The sequence below is a fragment of the Balearica regulorum genome, chromosome 8 (genome assembly GCF_011004875.1).
Source record: "Balearica regulorum gibbericeps isolate bBalReg1 chromosome 8, bBalReg1.pri, whole genome shotgun sequence".
In the NCBI taxonomy this organism is placed as follows: Eukaryota; Metazoa; Chordata; class Aves; order Gruiformes; family Gruidae; genus Balearica; species Balearica regulorum.
In genome coordinates this window covers 18,469,165-18,492,480 of record NC_046191.1, presented here as the reverse complement: position 1 = coordinate 18,492,480, position 23,316 = coordinate 18,469,165, and the positions used below count along the sequence as shown (strand labels likewise).

At 42.7% G+C, this 23,316-nt stretch overlaps 1 protein-coding gene across 3 annotated transcripts in view; it reads left to right on the top strand.

The window, feature by feature from the left end:
* Positions 1 to 118: 118 nt before the first annotated feature.
* The window catches only part of ZNF644 (zinc finger protein 644), an 81,065-nt gene continuing 57,867 nt past the window's right edge, over positions 119 to 23,316 (top strand). The window contains exons 1-2 of one of the 3 annotated variants that reach the window (XM_075759887.1): positions 119 to 281; positions 3,207 to 3,355. The gene's annotated coding sequence lies outside the window, so the exon portion shown is untranslated. Of the gene's footprint in view, positions 282 to 3,173; positions 3,356 to 23,316 lie in introns of all 3 variants that reach the window. The other 2 variants (XM_075759888.1, XM_075759899.1) reach the window with 2 other exon arrangements.

Below are 23,316 nucleotides of genomic sequence, written 5' to 3'. Positions count from 1 at the left end.
CGTGCAGGCCGCTCGGCTGCGGCGGGGGCGTCAGCCCCCCCCCCCCCCCCCCCCTTTTCTGGCGGCCGTCGCCATGGAGACGGGCGGGCCCGCCTGCCGCTCGGCGGGCGGGGCCGGGGCGGCCGGCCGGTGCGGGGCGGCCGCCATCTTCCCGCCGCCTGCCAGCGGGTCGTCGGCCCAGCGCGGGCCTGCGCCTCGGTCCGGCTGTTGGCTTAAATTAGCCGATGGTGCTCGTGTGTTACCGTGCCCTCCACTTTAGTGTTAGTAGCACCGGGTGCAAGGTGAGTTTGAGGTATTGCAAAGCTTATGTTGTAACCGAACCATGGTGTATTTCACTGTGTTTATCCATAAGACATCTCGGGTCACAGCAGTGTGAGATGGCAGAGCTCTCAGTGGGAAGGGCTGCCACAGAGACTTGCCGGCTGGGACCCTGGGCCGCCACTGCTGCCTCCCAGGCCTCAGGGAGACCTGCTCGCCGGGCATGCAGTTGGCCTTGGGCAGGTTTGTCTGGACTTAACTGAAAAAGACACCATCCCACCAACTCAGTCACAGAGGCCTGTGAGAGGTGAGCTGGGAGTCGGTTAATGCAGGTGGCTGTTTACTTGAGGTGGCCTTTAGCCCTTCCGAAACATGCAGTGACTGCTGCCCAAGTCAGATGTAGTGCCGGGGTCACTTGTACGAAAATACAATTTAAAAACAAAGGTGCTGACAATATTATAGCACTGGCAAGAGCTGTAATTTTAAATGGGGAAACGCCTAAGTAGCAAGATGGCCACTGTGGGCTTGAAATGTGTTTTAACAAAATTGATTAAATAAGGGACTGACGTGCTGCAGAGGGAAGGTTAGCATACCATCCTCTCAGGATTTTTCCAGATGAGGGAGTTGTGTGACCCACCTGGGAACTGGAGTTCCCTGATGACTGTTTTTCTTTGTTATTCTCACCGGTCGGGCGCAAACAGCCAGCCAGGAGGGCAGGGCCACCATTTTGTCATCTCCTTTTCCAGCCACTGCATTGCACTCACTGCTGCTGTATAGAGCTGTCTTCGTGTGCGTTTCCTCTCTGCGCAGAGCCCATCTGTGTGTCTGCCTGCCCCCGCCTGCTCATTGTTCTTTACCATGTGGTAAAGCAAAGAAGAAAAAGTGCCTTTTCTTCAGTGTAGAGATAGGTTATGGGATTTATTTTTTTTTTTTTTGCCTTGGAATTTGTTATCTCCTGAAAAGAAAACTGCATGCCCAAAGCAGCTGTTGAGCTGACCTCCCTTCCCTACATGTGCAGCCCCAGTTGCATGCCGGTGGGGGAAGTGAGAAGTGGTAAGGCTTTGCTTTGCTCCACTCTGTGCTGCCCTGACTTTGCTTGGTTTGGCTTTGTGGCTGGGGGCTGAGGCGCCAGTGGTGACTCTCAGCCTGGGCAAGGCTTGGCTGTGCCTGTGGTTGCAGGGGGGCTGCACGCTGACCCTTCCCTACAGGAGAGCTGTGTCAGCATGTGGACTGGTATCTATCTACACATTTCCTTTCAGAGTTCATTAGATGTTAACTTTCAAAAGGGAGGTCCCCCTTGTGTATTTATGTCAGTGATTTTGGGTTTTAAACTATTCATGCATGAAAAATGACTGTAGGAACTGTATACTCCCATGTGTGAATAATGACTACATGGGAACACAGATTACACCAGTTTTGCACTGAGACTGCTGCAGTTTACATGCTCTCTTTGGGAACGTTATGAAACGTTTTTAAATGCTTGTGCATGTTAATGCATTGATTTCAATCAGTCTTTTTTTTGTCCCTTTTGGATTTGTTCAACTTAACAGCTAGCGTGTCTCATGTTTGCTCTAAGATATGCCTAGCAAATCAGGCAAATTAAAAAATGTATGCAAAAATACAGTGCTATGCACACGTATTAGGTTTGTTATTTATTAATAGACTCCAGTTTCCATAAGATAGCCTACTTTTTTTTTTTTTTTTTTTTTTTTTTTTAATTTGGCTCAATGGATAGTTTATGCCAATTACATGTAGTTTAACAGCTTTGGAATCTGGTTTTGCCTTTCTTATGCATAAAGACATGGATTCTGTTTTGAGTTTTAATTAAACTCTGCACTGACTTTAAAGATTCTATTGTTCCTTTTCATTTAAATAGGATTTTTGTTAGATCTTTAACAAGACCTCAGTGGGGTAATAAATCTAAGCAATTGTCCTTATTAGGAGTAGATTATCCTCAGGAGATGGAAAGTCACAGAAGTAACTAAAACCATTTGTAGAGATTGAACTAAGGGGTTTTTTTTCTTCTTAAACATTAAACAGACTTGCGAATTACTTGCTTGGGCACTCAAATTAAATTAAATGATATTTTGTTTATTTTTCACATTTTCAGTGTAGGCTATTTGCATTTACTTAAACTTCGAGTTTCATTGAACAAAATTTACTCCTGGGTAAGGATCCTTACTTTCAGTATACAAGCTGTAAATGAAACTCAGTATACCCTGCAGTTTCTTTTGTTAGCAACTTTTGCAACACTTGTAATTTGTAGGACCCACAGACCTAGTTGAGTGTATTCTTAATTCATCGTATTTGCCACAGTAAATGAGTCCTGGCTGAAGAATTAGCGTTCTGTTTGTCCCACGTCCCAGCCAAGTAGAACTGCAAAGTATGTAGCAGTGTGCAGTTTGTCCAAAGATCTCCTCTGATGCTGGACTTAAACCACAAGTTCTTAGTCAGAGAAAATTTGCCACAAAACCAACAGTTCTGTCTAAGTTTGCCCTTCAGGGGTTTGCATACTGCTAGGAGATTAAAGGGGATTTGACTCTTAATGGCTCTTTTTGTTTCAGCTGTTTGCTTCATTTGAAGTTATTCTGCCTTCTGCAGGTGCTCAGGCCTTGCTTTATTCCTGATTTTAATCATAGGTTGGCTTCTGATGGGACATGGCCTCCTTTACACACAGTCAAATCCTGAATTTCTGCCATATGTTTGATTCCCAACTTTGTTACACACATTGTAGTGCCATTTTTTTGAGCAGGCAGTTATTTGGATGCTCCGTTTTGTGGTAGCAATTTCAAGACGCTCATTTCTAGGACTTAGTTCTACCCAGAAACCAACAGGCAAAGGCAGAAGTGTTGCTCAGGGACATCCTCACAGTAAGTTGTGTTGTGAGACAGGCATTTTTTTTCCACTGGCTTCAGTTCCTGCGCTGACTGAGCTGCTGCCCTCTGCAGAGCACGCTGCAGGAAGCTGGACTCCAGGGACACAGCTGCACGTGACCCACCCACGTCCGCCTCCACCGGGAAGGAGCCCACAGCCCTGCTCAGCAGATGAAGACAAACCCTTCTTGGTTGCTGCAGCTGCACCAGCTCTCAGCCACCAGGTATTTAATGTCTCGAAGCTCTCCTGTCTGTGGGCTCCTCTGTCCCTGTCCTGCAGGCCGGCATCTCTGTAGAGCCAAGTACTGTCAGCCTCCAGTCTGCTTCTGCTCCCCACATGGTACTCTGCTGTGTTTCTCTATTAAGAGACTTCACCTCAACCCTTCTTGTCTTCTCAGTGACACTGTAGTGATACTTTGGGGCAGAACAAATTATAGTAGAGGAACATAGCTCATAAATATTAATTTCTAATTAGACATTTGCTGCATATTCTAGGCAAAATTACAGATTTTGAGCCTTCATCTCCTGCTTTCCGTATTACTCAAATTGCCAAAGGTTTTGGCATGGTGAGTCACAGGGGGAGGTGGAAAATCTGGTGTGAAGTGAGATAATGTAGTTCTTCAGCATCATGGCTTCTCCATGCCCTGATAGGAAATGTAGAAAAATAGAAGGTGCTGAGAGCAGATAAGTCACCTGGTTGCTGCTCTGCTTTTGGCATAAAGCCGGGGGAAAGCGGGTGGAGGAAATGCACGCCCTGGCTTTTAAGCTCAGATTGCAACTCTTCCGTCCTCCCAGTGCAGTGCACATTCATAGAGTGGCAAACCTAGGCTGTGTCCTGCTGCTGATTTAACTTTTAATATGACTCAGCGCACAAGATTAAGAAGTGGCTAAGAACACTCAGCCTTGGGGACATATTCTGGGGGAATTAAGAGATTCTCCATCCTGTATTGTGTGGCAATTAGACCTGATTTAGGCAATGCCGTATCTCAGACAAAATCCGTGGGACGTAGTTTTGCTCTGGATTCTCATCTGTATGTGGGATTTTCCCTGTTTTCTCCAGCAGCAGGGCCAGGAGCTAATCTGTTCTTGGCTCTGCAAGGTGAGATTGAAAGAGGGCCCACCTCTGCACCTTGCCAAGAGATAGATCTCCTCGTTCTTCCCTCCACCCCTCTTTCTGGAGACGTACACTATAGTAAAAGGCAAGTACTGGGGCTCTGTGCTGCAGTATGATGGTGACTGTGTATACAAGAAATGCAGGGCTAACATTGCTTGCAGATGTGCATGATCTGACAATTAAAAGGATCCCTTCTTGCCTTGCACTCTGAGGGAGTGTGTATTGCTGTCCAGTGCCAAGTGTATGCCACAGCATCAAATGTGGCTAGATGCTATTTGCACGTTGGCTGTGCGATCAGCCAGCAGGCTCTCCTCTGTTCACAGCAACCTCCCTGGAGGGGGAACAGGCTGCTCAGAAGGTCAGGGGGGTACCTGTGCATCACAGGCATGAAAAGCTGCCCTCTTTCTGCCCTGAGGCGCAAACCTGCTTTCACTCTGTGAAGCAGAGCAGAAAAGCTGGGGTCCAACAGCGATAGGTATTCCTGAGTATCTGCAAGATGAAGGTGGCATGTGAGTATAAGAAATCCAGTTTGCTTCTCAACATGAGTAGGTGAGGTTTGGGTGGGAAAGTAATGGGAACGCTAAATGATTGCTGCTAACACTTACTAAGATGACAGCAAATCTCCTGTATATTATAATGCTCAACTTTTGAGACTAGATTGAATCTTACTTTATTAAAGAAGGTAGGAAGCCCAGAAGTAGCTCTTTAATCTTCAAATGGAAAATACAATTTTGAAATCTGTTATCTTAGGAATGCAATAATCAAACTGTGTAATAACTGATGTTAAACCTACTTAGAATGTTATTTAAAGTAATTCTCAGATGGAAACAAAAGCTGGTAGGATGGTGTCAGGTTCACTCGGACATCTGCTTTGCTTATGCATTGCCCACACAAGGAAGAGAGGTTGATCAGCATGTATTTTCTAGCTATATGATTGTTTGAGAACTATCAAAGACTAAAAAGTCATTACATGATTCATAAATACTTCCATTTGCTATTTGTTCCAACAAAAGGCTGTTGGAACTGTATCAGCATTATTTTGTAAGCACAGCTCTGCCCACGAGGACTTCACTACGATGGGTACCCAGCCTCCCGTGTCTTCAGGAATCTTTAGCCTTAGAAAAGACCTGTTAGCTGGTCTCTCCCCCACTACTGCTGAACTGTTCCCCTTCACAGATTTTTGATCTCCCCGGGTCAGTCAGCACCTGATACCATGTATACATGTGTCCTATTGTTCCCCACACTAATGCTCTCCTGTTTTTCCCAAATATTGTCACATTTCCTTTCTCCTTCCCCTGTTTTTCATCTCTCTTTGCCCATTTGTATAACGCATCTGCTCTATTTGTTGTTTTCAGCTTCTAATTTAATACCACTGGTGAATTTCTCAGTCTCTCTGCAGATCATTAAAAAGAGGCTATGTGGGACTGCTTGTAAAAGAAAACGCTGCATTCCCAAGATAGGTTACAGGCTGGTGTGTATCAGTACTCTTTGTTTTGGAGCTTTTAGCTTTGTTTAGTTCTTTAACAGATGCAAAATTATCTCTGGATCTCTTGTTTGCCACTTCAATGTGAGAATACAAGGAACACAAATTCAAAAGTTGCAGGACTTGAAAGGACCTGTGCAGCCCTAGGGAAAGGACAGTTTGCCATGTAAGCAAAACAAAAAACCAAATGAATGAAATCCCAGCCCAGCCACAAAACCAGTCTGTCCCCAGCCTGTGGGCAGGTGAGGGAAGCCCTTTCCTCCTTCCAGCTCTCTGTACAGTCTGTTTCAACCCACCATTGTGCTCAGTGGCTGGAGAGTCGGCAGAAATAGATGTGTGCCTGAAATACCATCACATTGTGGAAGGCCAAGCTGGCACTCCTGTGGTGTAAGGTGAGAGGAGTTCTGCTCTTTGTTGCTGTTTTGGTGCTGCTCCTGCAAGAAGCCAGGGATCACATGATTGCTTTAATCCAGCAAAAATCTCTGCGGCTGCCAAGAGGAGCGTTTGTGTGCTGTGATGGGTGGCAGAGTTAGATGAGGGAACAAATCCAACTGCAAGCTACCACGTTGCCTCATCAGGTCGGCCTGAATACACAAAGGAGGGAGTTGTTGGGGCAGGAAGGGAAGGTGGGCTCACGCAGACTGAGCAATGTCACCACAGGGTCAGCGGAGAGTGAGGCTCTTGGTGCCTGAGTCCCTCCCCGATGCCTGATTTTAGGATGTGGGTGGCAGTGCTGTGCCTGTGAGGGCTGCATATGTCAGGTGATACCGAGTGTAAATCTGTGCCCAGGTGTTAAAGCAGCGTTGGACCAATAGACCCATCCCTGCATTTTCCTTGTGCTCCCAGCTGGAGTTTTTCACTAGGAAAGCTCTTGCTCTCAGCTCTGTGTTAGGTCAGGGGAGATGGTCTCATAGCTGTGCGTCTGACTGGGTTAAAAAATGGTCTTGGGTAGCAGCGGGATTTCTGAAAGCGCCCTGCAGGCTGCATCTCCTGGCACAAGCTCCCTGTGCCCTTGGTCTTCCTTGGCCGCAGTGCAGGGGGCAGTGCAGCATTGCCCAGATGGTAGTTTTAACTCTTTGTTACCTAAAATTGAGACAGTGTCCAAGCAACATGGCAGTAAATAAACCCTTTGTACAGAGTCACATCCTTCATGTTGCCTCTGCTACTAGTGTTAATAATGTTGTGTGCACTTCCCCAGGCACAGACTGTGGATTAGGGAGTGTACAGTGTTCCTCAGGGGGCTGGTAGCAGCAGTGAGTGTTTGAGGCTGGATAGGTAACACCCACTGGTGCTGGATGAACTTACTGTCAGGTAACTATAGATAATGTTTAGCTTCGGTCAACAGCAGAGCCGTAAACTGAAACCAATAGTTCAGTCCTGGTTACTTTTTCTAGAGGGGATGATGCAGAAGGAAATTGAATTAAAATATTAACCTTGAAATGAGCTCAAGGCTTTTTACCAACCACTTAGAACTTTAAGATACCTGATATTAACAAAAGAACCTATTTAAAATAATGGTAAACTGCCATCTGCTGGTAAAAAACTAATGCACATAATGAACAAGCACACTTTCAAAGTGATAAACAATTCTTTTGTATTTGACATGCTACAGTCAAATATATACATGACATGGAAGCTGCATATATTTATTTTACTGTTTTTCATCTGCATTTGCATTTTCATATAGAATATGCTAAACAGATGCCTATAACATAACTAACTTTAACGACAAGCGCAGAAAACCAAAGACAATAAGAATAAAGAATGAGGACTAATAAAAGCAGATGAGCGATCAGGATGGTGACAGCCTCCAAATGTGTCCTATTTACATTGCTAATAATGAATCACAAGCACTGCCTTTTTTGATCCCCCCTATAGACCCTCCCATATGACCAGAATTGTAGCACTGAGAAACATTTCCTGGCTTCTTCAATTTGATTTTTTCGTGTGTGTGGTTCCTTAGTCAAGCTTGTAAAGGAACTGGGTCTTTAATTGTTCCTGATTTAAGTAGGTCATCTTTGCCAATACAAGATGACGAGATTTTTGTAAGCCAGGTCAGCTATTGAAAGAATATGGAAAATACTTATTACACAAATATGACCAGAGAAAATAATTTAATAAAGGACCACTCCCAAATTATATTGTGTTACACAACCAGTTTCCATAAATCACAAGATGAGTGCACTACAGGGAAGAGACTATCAGATTTCATGTTTGTATAGTGCTTACCAAGTAGGTGTGCTGAGCATGACTGGGTCCCTAAGGTGCTGCTGCACTATAAATAGCGGTATTAGTGTGAATTACCTCCAGTGCAAACATCAGGCCACTTACCTTTTTCATATGCATGCAATTTTCTTTTATGATTGTGGTTATTCCAAACATAACCCATTGTTTTAGCAAACTGATCTTGTCATAGGAAATGTTTAAAATGGGCAAAGAAAAAATAGGTCAGTTCTTCCTTTGAAATCAGAGAGAAGTGTGTGTTTGTAATATTTTCCAGGTTTATTTCCTTGGAGCAGGTTTGGCAGGTATGAGAGGAAGTTAAAGATTTATTTTTGGTGCTATGTACCAGATGTCATACCTGCTCTTCTGAGACAGTTGCTTTTATCTCCAGCAGTACCTGCTCTAGTACCAATGAAAAAAGTGACTTGAATCCCATTTGAAGCATGTAGTGTGCACTGTTCGCATGCCACTAAAGGAAAGGGAAGGCTTGTTTGGGAGACTCCAGACAGAGTCTTTATGCGTCATCATAAAGCAAACATGTTTGCATCCCTCTCAGCAGTGTTTTTGCCTCTTTGAAGAAGTGATTAATTCATGTGCCCAAATCCAGGGCTTGTGACCCCAGCACAGGCTGCAGTTCTACAAAGACATCCAGTTTGAAGCCCCCTTGTATTTATGGTTTTTCTGCACGTGGTTCATTTTGTAACATCCAGGTGGCTTTTTGTAAAGGACCGTTTCTGGAGAATCTGTGGTGCTGCTATGCATACTCCATTCACACTGGTCTTAATCAAATGCTGCTCAGCGTCTCGCCTGATGAGGCCCTGCCTGGTGGCAGAGGAGCATTAAGAATACAGGGCCAAATCCTCAGCTCAGGAAAACAACACAGCTTTTTTTTTTTTTTTTTTTTTTTACTTTTAATCTGTGGAGGATCTAGCCTGTGGTGCAGGGTCACAGGGGCACGTACACCCTGCTTTGGGCCCTGTTTACTGAAATGCTCCAATAGCAACACAACATGATCAAAGGGAAACAGAGCCAGGGGAGCAGTGGTGCCCATGGATACCTGTTAACAGGCGGGAGCTGAAGCACACAGTTGCCATCAAAGACACTACTGTCCTCTACTTTACGCTGCGGCACTTCAGTCTCCCTGCTAACAGAACTCTGCCTTCCAGCTGAAGCGTGACTGACGGTTGAAATAACAGTCCCAGTTTATTCCAGGTATGCCACTGACTTGCATGACCTATAGGAAGGTTAAGGTAAAGGCAATCAAAGCAGCACACTCCTGTAGCCTCTAAGGGCTATAAAAATGGAAACACAGGAAACAAGCTAGTAGATATGTGAAGGAAAGAAATGAGGATGGGGGTTCACTGTTCCCCACTAATAGGCTAAATCAGGAGTTCAGCGGGACTGAGATTTGACCCAACAAGAGAAAGGAGATGAATAAGAAATGATCAAAAGATTGAGCTGGTATTTCCTTCATGTTATGCTAGAATCATTCTGTTCAAAAAGTCTCCTGAACCATGGAGAGCTGGGGCGGGCAGGGGTGAAGAGGTGGGTTATGGTGATGGGAGAGTATTGTCATTACATAAATTGGAGCAGTTCAGGTCTGTTTAACTGTTTAATGCCATATCCCATTTGTCATTTCTGAGCTTATTTGCTGTGGGATGGGGGAATCATACTGATAGCACAACTGGTTGGTTGGCTCTTTCCTTTCTCTCTGTTTCCAGAAAATTAAGCACTGTGTCCTGCCTATGCTATGTTCAAGGCAAAGAGCTTTTGATGGGTTTGCCATCCTTTTGGCCCACACTTAATCCTGTTTCCTTCTCATACTATCCCTCCTGTACTAAAATGGAGTGGTCAGACTAAGTAACAATAAAGCTATTAGTGGTTTACCAAGGAGCAGGTATACCATTAGTCAGTGGCTGGTTTCTAGCAAAGTGTAGTTGTCAAGATGAATTGAGATCCTTGTCTTTGTGTGGTGGACTCAGAAGTGATACCTAGCAGTTAAGTGCTGTTCAGAAAGTAATAAAGCATTCACTTTAAAAATCAAGAAACATGAAATAGATATTATTTCACTGGCACAGAGAAGGGGGGAATGCTAAGAGAATCATGTCATGGCTGCACAGTTGTTAGTTTCTGTGAATATGGCGACATTTGGAGACCTTCGGTGTTAATTTGAAATAAACAACAAAATAAGACTCATATGTTATATGCTTGTCAAAGCCAAGCGTAGCGATCAGCTAATGTGCTTATCAGTCAGACAGTGTATACAGAGATATTCTACTTTCACACTGTCTGCTGATTGGAAATGGGCCCATGAAGAAGCCAGGTGATTAATCTGCAGGGGTTTATTTTTTCTGAACTGTTAATGTCCTCTGTTTCAGAGCAACAACCCATGGCTCATTAAGCAGGGAAGATTTGAGTGCAAGTGTGAAGGGCAGCACACAGATTCTCCACACATCTCTTGTTTGAGCCTTGGAGATTAGAAAACTGAAGTATTGGAGTAAGTTTGTCCTGTGCTGGGGCTGAACCAGTACTTTCTGAAAAGCAATGGTACTGTTAGAAAATATTTATGTATTTCAGTCAACAGGGATAAAGAGCCACAAGGCTCTTGTAAGGCGGTAGTGGACACTTGGTACTAGCCCAGAAATGCACAGCTGCCACTTCAGCTGACCTGCTGTGAGAATCATGCTCTTTTTAAGTCTGTTGCTCCATTTCTTTGGTGATTGCATCTCTCTCTTGCTGTGTTCTTTCCACCCGTACTGCTTGTGTGCTCCTGGCATCAGATGCTGAGAAAGCAAATGGGGCTACTCAGTCCAATGCCTCAACAGAAATGCAACAGGGAAAATAAATACTCACTCTCAAAGATTTTGCAATATTAGATTAATCTTAAGGGGATGATCTTGAGGTTATTAGCCACCATTTGTAGTCTGTGCTGTACCTGATTGTAAAATTAGTTTCTGTCATCAACTGAAATATTTGAAAACATGTTGATTTAGGGAGGTTTTTCTGACAATATGGTGTTATGTAAGCATTAATTAATTTATTAACTCTAGTAACTTTCTTGAGAAATAGGGAAGTATTTAAACATTGTTTTTATAGATGGGGAAACTTAAGGCTCAGATACATATTCTTGTGTCTGCTAACTAGGCATTTGGCCTTGCTCACTTTTACTCAAGTCTTTTTCTCACCTGAATTCTTGGTCATGGAGCAGCTGCGTCCTACGCAGCTCCTAGCACCTCTCTGACTGCATCCTATGAGCAAGTCCATGCTGGGAGGGAGGGTAGCCATGAGGATGGGTTATTGTGGAATAGGAACGAGAAAGATGAGTGAATGACCATCTTGCTCCAGGCTGTAAGAAAGATGTGCCGAGCTCCCACTTTGAACCTGCATGGTAGGGAGCAGACTGAGTCTCTGTGCTTCCACTCACACACGTTCAGATCAGACAAGCAGAGACAATAAGGCAATATTGGGAATACAGACTAGAGTTGCAGAATCATGGGCCCAATCTAATAATTTGTTGGCTCCAGGAACAGGAGACTGTTGTAAACTATTGTAATTATCGTGGACAACAAGGTAATTGGAAACAGGAGTGTTCAGTATGACAAAACAAAACAAGCCTCCCAAAAAGACCTCTCAGTCCTATGGTGCAATATTTCCCTGCTCTATGGGCCGCCCTAAATGTAACTATTATGTTATTAGATATTTGCCCATGATCTGAACTTCCACTGAACTGTGGAGATACAGTGACAATGAGGAAGGATTGAGGATGCTTGTGAGAAGGAAAAGCAAGCAGGTTTCAAGGGTTTTGGGGCTTTGCTCTCTGCTGAACCTCTCCTTTTTTTTTTCATTAATTTTTCTCTCCCATTATGCTTTAAAGTTCTGCTATAAACAATTAGAGGAAATTTAGCAACAATATTGCCTGTGGAGACTAGGAAATTAAGAATACATTCTACATCACCACTTCCCTTTGTTTGTCTTTTTTATCTTGTTTATCTTTGATCAGCTGCAGATGAAATAACCAGCTAACTGATTTCCCATATAGGGCTGCCACTCATGCTGATGAAACTGCTGACATGGGAGCATGCTCTGTAGCAGTCTATCAGTATCCATTTCTTATTCCAATACACTGACAGATCACTCAGGGAGACTAAAAACTCTATTCTGAAGTGGAAAAGAAACTGCAATTTCAATTTTGTTTTGATTTGGAATTTTCCAGCTACCTATCAAGACCAAATCCTTGAGCTATTTACTTAGAGTAACTGAAATACCCCTATTTGAAATAGTGGATATGCAAGATTTAGCCATTAAAGAGTTGGGGTAAAATTAAAATCCCCTTCAATAATAACTAAAGTCAGAGAAAATCTTTCAAGAAAATTAAACACTTGATCAAAAAGAGAGAAGGGTTATTGTCGAGAGTGTAAAGATTAAACAGGAGAGTTGTCTCAGAGAATAACCATCAATGATAAGTAGCAGGCAGTTAATAATATCCCCTCAGGGATCTTCTTTTACTCATGTAGGTTTTTGGACAAATACAATATTACGTTTCTTATAGTTAAACTGTGAGAGCTTCATGTCATTCCAGCATAGCAATAAAACTTCAGTGGAATAAGGACAACTGGAGAGGTTGGGAAGGAGTGACCCAGAAGCTGAAACAGCAGGGAACCAGTGATGGTTCTCTCCAAATAACTCTCCTTTTTAACCCCCAAATTCTGAGACCTGTTCTCAGTCTCCCTGCCATGCCTCTTTTTTCATATCCACAGCACTGTATTAGTGATGAGATTTTATATGGTATTGTCCCTCATTATATATCAGCTGAAAACGAATGAGAGACCAAGTAGACTAAGGGTGTGATTCCATATTGTAATTAAGAGCTGTTTTAAAGCTTGAACATGCAAATGGTTGAATTGGCAGAATTACAGGGATGGTAATCTGCAGCCAGGGGAAGGCACATAGGGTGGAAAGGATGGGGGCAGGAGGGTTCAGAGAACCTCTCAAGCCAGCTCTGCAGCTGGAGAAACTGTAACATGAAACGGCTCCCTTGATCTCTCATTTTTCTTCTCTTATTCTCTCCTCCTATGTAATTACAATAATAAATCTTTTTGTTCCTTAACCATCTTGTGGCCATAGCAAACATTTAAGAATTAATGCAGTTCTCACACATGATGCACATGTTCTGCATGTCCCCTTGTGTCCCACCATTTATTCATTTATCATGTACACACAAAATTCCCATAAAATATTAATCTGAAATACAAATCTCTCTCTGCATCCTGGGAGCATTTGCATATAGTAATGTTAACGAGATTATTAATTCTGCATGCACAGTCTGTGAACTGCATACAGGGCCAAATCTCTCTCAGCAACTATACTGACATCAGTGACAATTTCAGAAATACTATTTTCATATTAAAAATGCTGAATGGAAAGTAATGATTTCCTAGAACTGAAGTATTGTCCTTAAAACTCAAACAAGGGGATTTGAAGCTTAGTTTTCAATTTTTCCTTCTAAGAATTCCTCTCTGAAAGGAATTTTAAACTGTTCTATATTTCTGCCCAGTGGTTCCTAATAGCTTAGTACAGTCTGGAAACAAAGGGATTGTTTTTTTTAACAGCACTGTAATCCATGGGGAATCTGAATGTTTCTTTTGCATTTCCTCCTTGTTCGGAGCTTCAGGAGTAGCTACACTTCTGCCAGTTGGGGCTAGGTTGCCCTGGAAAGAGCAGAACGTGCTGGTGCAGGTGGACCAAAAATAATTAAGTGAGGCTGGAGAGAGCATAATTTTCTCAGGGGTAACAAAGAGCGAAAACTGTCTGAGCAGGCGCAAGGTGAGATGGGATGGCCAGGAGGATTCTTCTATGGTGGGGAAAATCTCTGCACTTCTGTCCTGGCTGTGAGCGAGCATTGGTAGGGCAGGGCTGTCCTGTCCCACCTTCCATAGAGGCGAGCCCTAGGGCACCTTGGAGGCCTGTGGAAGTTGTGACCCTGTGGGACAGGGTCATGTCTCGTGTCCCAGGCTTTGCTCTGGAGGGAGGGAAGAATGGGAACAATCTTGTCTGAGCCTGATGGTCTGCACTGGCCTACTTGGATCCTTCACCTTCCAAGGCAGGCTTAAGACAAAAAGTAGTACCAGCAATGAAAGATGGTTTCTTTGGTCTGCACCCAAGTCCCACCAGACAGAAATATTGGGGCACATTACATACACCCCTTCCCCAGGTTCAGTTCACCACCTAGCAAATCATTTTGTTCTTGGCAGTGGATTGGTAAAGGGTTGTGTTTCCCTCAGTGAAACCTGTGTCACTGGAAGTTTTCAAAGGTTTTTCACTGGGAAAGGCCTTGCAGCTGAAGTCAGTCCTTCTGCTGGGACAGGGAGAGGTGAGAGGCGGTTGCGAAAGTGGAGCAGGTCCCTCCTGCCAGGTGCTGCACCCCTCAGGGGAAGCTGGGGCTCTCAGCGGGGAGCATATAATGGGTCCCTGGCTGCTGCTTCTGGGTCTCACAGTGCTCTGTCTGTGCTGTAGTAAAATCAAAGCACTTCTTCATGTTTCAGGAAACAATGTATTTTCAGTTTGACTTTATTTCTATTCTGATATTCAAATTTAGATGTCTGTAGTTTGTGAACATAGTCAGTGCTTTACTGTCTACAGGAACAATGCTGTTGATCCCTCAACTCCTAACTGTAAAGCATTCATTTGGTTATACAGCTTTTAAAAATACTATCAATGAAGCATGTGAGACAACCTCCACAGCTGGAGTTAAGCACTTCCACGTGCTTGCTGAGTCAGGGACCAAGTTGTTAGAAAGATCTTTCAGGACTGACTGGAGATCCATAAGAAATTGTCTTGACTTAGCCAAGCCATCATATTTCTCTTCATCACTACTACTACATCATCTTTTTTCTTTCACTTCCTTCTTATTCATGCTTAAATGAGAAACATCTGTTTCCATTTTTCACATTGTTCTGTTATGTGAGTAATGATATCAAACATCTTTTTTTTCCTGCACTGTGAAAGAATAAATTAGTGTTATGTTTTGTGAAGTGCTTTAAAACACTAAAGCAAAACATCTGTTTCAGCTGCAGGTCATTAAGATGAAAAATCCTAGTCCGTGTGCAGTGCAAAACTGCCAAAAAATTTATCAGCCCAAGTGCATTTCCTTACCTGTCTTTTACTATAACAACTGAAGACGGTGAAAGGATAGTAAATCTTGTCTTCAGGGATGGAGCAATTCAAAGTGCTCAATGCTGTAATCCACAGCAATACCTTGTAATAATGAATCCTGGTCTGATCTGGAGACACCTGGAGGTTGCTCCAGTGTCATAGACTTCAAGCGGAGAGTCTCCTTGACCTCCACATCTTCCAGCCAGGCACAGCATTGTGCAGGATTGCGTAATCCCCTGTCCATGTTTGTGTTACTGAACTTCAGCTGAAAATCCCTCCCCCTGCCCCTAATCATTTAAGATTTGGAGATTGTTTTTAGGGCAGGTGGCCAAAGTAAAGCTCAACTGGCAAGTCTATATTACAGGTGAACTGAGATGGTCTTTATGTACCAAAGCCCAAATGTAGACGTCTGTGCTCCTTTGTTGATAATGATCTCCTTTGTAAAGCACTTTAAGGTCTAGAGATGAAAAGCCAACAACTACCCCAGAGCTTGGCTATTAATAAATAAAATAATGAATAATAACAACAAGGAGTGCGTTCACTGAATTCTATAGGAAATGCCAGACATTTAGGGCAGGTCCTGGCAGGCAGGTAATAGCTTACTCCTCCAAGAGGCTGGGTCCACCCTCATTTCCCTCTGTCTTGAATTAAAAGGTCCAGATCCTTTCTAAGCGTAAAGGAGGTGTTCAGCATCTGACAGGAATGAGCTCCAAAACTGGATGGGGCTTTTCTAGCATCTTAAGAGGAAATACTTGTTTGTTCTTCCAATCTGCTAAAGCAGCAGCCAGTGCAGTGTTGAGCAGTTCTATGGCACTGTGCTCATACCCTCCCTGAAGCAAATGAATGGTATGGTTTAGGGTCTCTAGCAGCCCTATGCACTTTTAAAAATAAGTATTCTGGCTCCAATTTGATTTAAACCCTGAGTTTTTGAGACAGGAGACTGTATGTATGTTGCTGCACTGGATCTGTTCACCTGCAGCTCTCCCCACTCCCATTTTATGAGCGTGATTTCCTTTGATGCACTGCCCTGTCACAGCTTGGCAAGTTTCCCAAGACAATCCATACCAGAAAGGAGAATATGGCTGCTGAGCAGCGTAGACAGGAGAAATGCCTTATGTAACAGATTCATTTAAATACTATGAAATGTTGAGACATGTGAGACATAACTGAAAGCAAAATCCCGCCCTTAATTTCTAGCATCAGTTCTCCTGCTTGCCCTCACCATCATCAGCATTTAATAGTCACTGACTGTCTCCATTCATGTCTCCATCTTTTTCAAGAAACTGCCTGCAGCAGAGTGTACAAACAGCTTGGCAAGCAGTTTTAGGGGCAGGGGTTTTATTTATTTTTTTTCCTCCTAATTCTTCATGGTCCACATGAGCATTTGCCCACTAATATGCCTGTGGCATCATTAGGTGTTTAATGATAGTGACGTTGCCTGAATATTACTGTTTTTATAGCTCATTTTGTTTTGACAAGTCTTCAGTTTTGTAGCAGTTTATAGTGTGCAGACTTCTCCTTATATCTGACTTTTAGAATTTACAGAAATATTTATCACAGATGTATTGTCATAAAACCTGAAATAATGAATTGTCAACATTCATTATGTTCAAGTGCAATATATGTTCAACACCATAGTAGTTTAATGACATCAATTAATTAGCATATTTCTTTTGTATAACTGAAGCATCAGTATTAGTCCAATAATGGCCAAGTCTCAGGTAGCAGTTCAGTGCAATTCTGCAAATAAACAATCCTGTTTGGCTGCTTTTAGCAGCTCTCTGAAAGCCCAGCATGGACTCCAGCGGGTCATGGATCACAGTCTTGTTCCTCTTCTTCCTCACATCCAGAATCTTGATCATTATATGTTGTGCTCAGACAAAAAATGCCAGCATTGTACCTGCAGAAAGCAAAGCTGCTAAAATTGTTAAGTCTTGAATAGATGCATACAATGTCATTTTACCCCCTGCATTTTGTCTGCATGTTGGCTGTGCCGTGTCCATTTCTGTACTGATTAAGTTAAATGGATGCAGTTTTTGTGTACAGATAAGACCATAATTCTTACTTAGGAATATGCCATCTTCATTTACCATGTCTTGTGGATGATCAATGCTGAACAGTGCATTTATTCAACAGCTGCATCTATGCAAGAAAAATGGTGTTATTTTTAACACACTAATGCCCATTAAGTTCTCACTTTTATATTACTTTCCAAGTGATTTTACCTGGTTTAGGATGCCAGTGCCTGTTGTCTTATTGCCACAGTGGCAAAATAGATCCAATCCATTCTTTTCTGGCTATGAGCCTTTAAAATAACTAGCCGCTGTCATGAATTTAGCTTGCTTGCCTTTACTAAGATGAGGAGAGTTATTGTGGAGAAGGACAGTGAAGGTACTTTTGCTCCTTCCTTGTGTAAAGTGTGTCCTGCATGACAGTAAGGGGGAAGCAACTGCATCTCTCTGCAGTCCTTTTTCTCCTCCCACCACACCATCACTGCACAACCATTTTGGTTTTGGGATTCCCTGTTGCTGGTGAGATGCTATAGGCCCCAGAGGTCTGTGCCTCTGTTCACAGCACAGCTGCAGCCTGTGGAGCTGCACGGCCCCGGGAGCAGACAATGTCAATAAAACTATAATTGTATACATAGCTGCTGTTTCAACTGTTCATATCCTGGCTTCCATAGTCTCTATTTTTATGCCCTTGTTTATATTTAATAGCAGTTACAGTGGTTAACTGGCTTTATTTTGGAAACCTTGACATTTCTCTTGCCACTACTGAAGCTGTGAAGATCAGAAACAAAGATGTGCCTTTTTACTCTGTTTCTTCTGATAGGTTTTGTCATTTGGCAACTGTTGTTCTATTAGACTTTGCAGAATTTGGACAGGATTCTGATCTCCTACAAAGTGACACACACACTTATTAGAATGCAGGAGCAAGTTGGGGCCTTTTTTCTGATATACTATGCTGGGTGCCATACCTGAGAAATTAGAGTCTGTCTGTTATTATGTGACCAAACAGCTGCAGGAACTTCTACTGCTTTTAAACAGTAGTAAAATGAAAATCAAAATAATATTCCCATAAAGCAGAATGTAAAGCACAGGCTCTCCTTCTGCAAGTCTCCCAGGCTCTAGAAGAGTATGATCAAATCCGGACCAAGCCAGCCCTTTCACGCTTATAGTTCCATTGGAGTAAAACAAAACGGAGAAATTTTGGATTCTTCTACAAGCTCTTTCATGATAGTTCCTATTTCCATAGTATCTTTTCAAACCCAGCCCAGTGTAAAAAAAGAAAAAAAGAAAATTGCAATTTCTAAATTAAATGAAACACAGGACTTGAGTTTCTTTTTCATTCACTGTCTCAAAGGCATATTACCTTTGGAAGAAAGGATCCCATGGTTAGGGTGCATTGCAGTTGATGTTGATACATACTACATTTTGAATAAGGTTATTTTTCCTTTTAGGTGCATAGGTAATCACTCACATGGCATTTCCAAATAAGGAGTGGGGAACTCCCCAAGCCATTTTATTTTCCTGCTCCTACTGGGAAATGGGATTTGTTCAGTCAGCCTCCCTGCAAGTAAAATATCCTCATCCCACTCAGAACAAAAGAACTGCCAAATGTAGGGAGGCCAGCTAGCTTTGTCCTTCTGCCCAGTAGAAGTGCTCCTGTGCTACCATTAAGGCTCTATTGCCTGAACATCGTGTGCCCGCTGGGGCTCCCTGGGACTGCCCCAGGTAGGATGCCAGGGGAAATTTCTCAGAAACCTTCTCTGTTCCCACACACACTTACAGTCTGGACCATCTCCACTCCTCAGTGCCTTTCCCTGGAGCACCCCTTTACCTGACCAACAGAGCCATGTGGCTTGGCCCTTACACTACAGCTCTGCACCTGTATGTGTGCTATACCTGCCCAGACCTGTTCAGCACCGTCTGGCCATGCAGCCCTCTGGTTTACAGTGACATGACCTCATCACCTCCCCAGCCCAGCCCCCTCTGCCTGGCCCTGGGCTGCTATCTGCAGATGCTTTGGCCTTCTCACAGCTAGTCTTCCTCCACCCTTGGGAGGCCACAGCTACAAGCCAAACTTTTCTTGCTTCTGTTAACCCAGAGGAGGAGCAGCCACCTTCCTTCCCAGGAGGAAGAGTGACACCCTTCTCCATATTGTCTGCAAAGCAAAAGGAGAGCACTACAGTCTGTTTCTGAGAGGCCTGAGTGGGTCATCCCAGAATGGACTGAGAGACCATATTGGTGCTGACTATCTCGGGGTAAGGGATCAATAGGCTGCTGCAGCAAGATCAGACAGGTGGTGATCAGTGGGGCTTTTTACAGAAAGGTAGGGGTGTGTAGGTTGCAGGTTGTATGTGATACAAATGTGCTGATGTCACGTGACTACTAGAAAGGCCTCACATGGTATTCTGCTGAGGTTGTGATATAGATGTACCTTATTTGCTGTGCCATGCAGATGTGCCTAAGAGACCTGGAGACCTAACACAGCCTGTAGGGACAGCCCCTGTGCAGCTACCTTGATGCCCAGCATCTCTGCATTCAAGGGCTCTTCCACTAGCTGTTCCCCCAAGCTGTACTTTGCAGTGATCTTTTTCAGCAGGAGGAATATGAAAGGGCCAAGGTTAACATATGCCTGGGGTTAGAAATGATGGCTCCATGTCCTCAAGGTTCACTGTCATTTCCAGCCCTGCCCTCTTGCTAACATCAAGTGTCTACCCCCTGAACTACTGTGAAGCACTATGATCTCCTGTTGGTGGGTCCTACGCAGCAAAAGCAGTATGTCCTCTCAGATGGCATTTTCAGCCTCTCTGCTCTCAGCGTGCTGGAGAGCTGTTAGATCAACACGAGCTTTGACAGTCAGGCATCATTAATTTTCCACAGCCTACTACTCGAAACTCCTGAAAGGACAGGCTGTCACTGTTCCTCATAGCCCTTGCTGGCCTGAACAGCACTGCAGTGCTGTGTGCCTCGAGCCACTACGCTCCTTCCTTTGGCCTGGGATTTAAATTCTGTCAGGACAAAAAAGAATTCTCAATATATAATTATTTCTTTTTAAAGGATGAGATAAGCTATAACACAATGATGGAAGTGATCGCATGCAATTCATGCTTAGTGAGTACCCATTGTCTTAATCCTAATAAGCACTGTTTTCCCCAGCATGTGCCATTTTAACAGTCATTGTGAAAAGCTGTGCTTCCTAATGTATTATCACAAATGTGATGACACCCTCCTCTTTTAGAAAGCAAAATTGATAAAATGTGACAAAAACATGGTTATTGCTTATTCGTAAATGGGATACTTTTTTAAAAGTACTCTGTCTTACATTGATTGGGTTAAATGACTTGCTGATTAAGACGTCTACATGAAATATTAAACCTCCATTATCCGTCTCCTGTTAAGATTCAGAATCAGGATTCTCTTTTGTGCAGAGTAAGTAAAAACTGTTCTGCTATTTTAAAGCAGAATATACCCATTGTAGCTCAAAGCCAGAGGTATATGTGAATGACAATTCACACATAACTTCTTAAAAAGAAATTTTAATATGCTTGGGATGATACACATCTGATACACTAGTAGATAGATTTGAGTGCTTCCTGAGAGTGTTCAGACAGCTTCTTTTGCTGAAATTCCCAAAATGAAATTATTCTGCTTACTATTTCTGCTTTTACAGATACTCCATTTTTACTCTATGAATTATCTGCATGGTCTAACTAAAAATACACTTCCAAAGCCTTACCAGAGTCCATTTCCACACACTGACCTATGCACACATTGTTGGAAACAAGAGCCAAAGGCTGTGAAACTGGGACAAATTGTAAAAGTGAACATGACTGTTCTCCTAAGTTTCTTCATTCTTCCTTTTGTCTGAGAAACCTCTACTCAGCATGCATTCCAGAATACTGAAATAACTATTTTACAGTTATTTTAAATATGTAGATTTCTATTACTAGGAAAATTAATGCTAGAATTTTCTTTCTTTGAACCCATTTGAAAGCTCATTAAAGTCTTTACAGCTATTTCACTGAGCTTGTAATGAGACATTTTATGTTCCTATGAGCTTCACACTAAAAGCAGTAGTATTATAATACAAGATCTGCCTGCAAATCCCAAACCTAAGACAGTATTTTCTGAACAGGATAACGGCAAATAAACTGCTGTTCAAAATAATTCATCTGAGAGCTTAGGCAGGATGTGACCTGGAAATACTGGATGAACAAGAGACAAGCAAAAGTTTTAATATAGCTTTGATCATTGCACTGAAGATACTTTTTGGCAGATGAGTGGGCCAAGCTGGAGAGATAGGAGATGCTTCTCTTCTGTTGGCGTAGAGACAGGGAAGTTGGAAAGAAAGAAGTAACAAAACTCGCATTGTAATAACCCTAGGTTTTAACTTGCTCTTTTCATTTCTGCCAACCTACCATGCCATATGCTGATTCTGTACAACCATGGAATCTGATAAATAATTTTTCAAAATTGCATATTAACTCTAAGACTGTGTAAAACTATCACAGTTTTATATAGTTTTCCCTCTTCTTTTTAGGATTCAATTACAAAGATGTCTGATTTCATACCCTGAAGAGATATGCTTATCTATACAGTACAATATACTCTAAAAAAGCTTTTGTAATTTTTTTAAGCTTTATCTCTGATGTTAGAAAACTCCGCTATATTCATAATTAATTGTCTTGATCAAAACCAAACTCCTTACAATTAAGAAACAAACAGAAGGTATGGCATATCAAACAGACTTTCTGCTGCTGTGATCTTACCTAAACACAAAATAAGCTTCTCAGTACTTACACATTAATAGTAATAAAGTAGGTTTTTGCTTTCTTTACTTCTTCTTTAAATATGATTATTATGTCTTCCTGTACACAGACCTCTGGTGCTTTACAAACAAACAGTAATTGTTTATGTCAAGCATAAGGACAAGAAGGGTGTATGCCAATCTGACTTCATGAAAGAAATCACGATTGCTGACGTAGCAATTGCCTACTGGGCAGAACAGTAGGAAGCCGAGGGGAAAAGGAGGCGGTTTGAAATCCTTCGTGGTATGTAGTTATATTAAAGTACTAGCAATGACGTTGATAGCTGAGAGATGCTGTTCATTTTTCCAGTGCTGCTAAAACGTATGGCACGTGGTTCTAAAGGCAAAGGGTTTTGGTGAAGACCAAAACTTCACTTCACTTGGACCTTTGTCCTGACTTCCATCTGGCCAGATGGCTTTGAAGTACAGAAATGGTGGGGGTTGGCTTCCAAAACCTTTATCTTTTTGAGAGAGTGTTGAAATGGTGTTTGGCTGAGGGAGGTGACTTTCCCTGTGTTGTGGTACCCCTGTCCCTCAGTGGGACATGTAGAAGTCACAAATTTGGAGATGGAGTGTGCCTGAAAGGATTATTGTCACTAATTCCTCACGTTAACATTGCTCAGGTCTCTAATACATGCTATAGGCGTGGGTGTGACCCTAATGGTAGTCACAGAGGTAGGTGTAGTGAGAATTGGGGTGTGACACAACTAGGAGACCAGAATGTGGCACTCTACAGGTCTAGTGCAATTTCCTTCCCATCAGTAACACTTTGCCAGCATAGGGCAGTGATGGTGAAGGTCAGGCAGGTGGTCAATAGTGGTAGGAGCTGGACTCTTTTATGCCCTGTCCTCTACAGGGATACGTTAAGTTACCAGCATGACACCTGAAACAGGGAACTTGAAATAACTGTCTTCTCTCTCTGTGTGATTTTGGCACTACAGTGTAAACTGAATCATCAGACTGGGTTAAGCAGAGCTATGATAATTTATACCTATTATATCTAGGTACTTTCCATCATCTATTGAAGGCCAGTTTATTGCCACAGCTTTCTTCCTCTCCCACTAAATTATAATTCATCAGCAGACTCAGGAAGAAATTTGTTATGGTTATGTTGCTCATAGCATACTTTCATATATTAATACTTCCTGTGCATGATGCAAATGGCAACCCTCCAAGGCAATACATTGTTTTTTATAAGAAGTTCAATGCTATACTATATGGTGGTATTCTCCTACACTAATCTGCTTTCTTGTGATCTCTGAATTCTGTGAGACTTGAGATCAGTAACTTAGACATGAAAAGAGAGATGTCAGATCCTCCTGAAGGGAACAAAGATGTAGGCTTACCTATCATCTTTTTAATTTGGGATGAATTAGAATAACACAAGATAAAATAAGCAT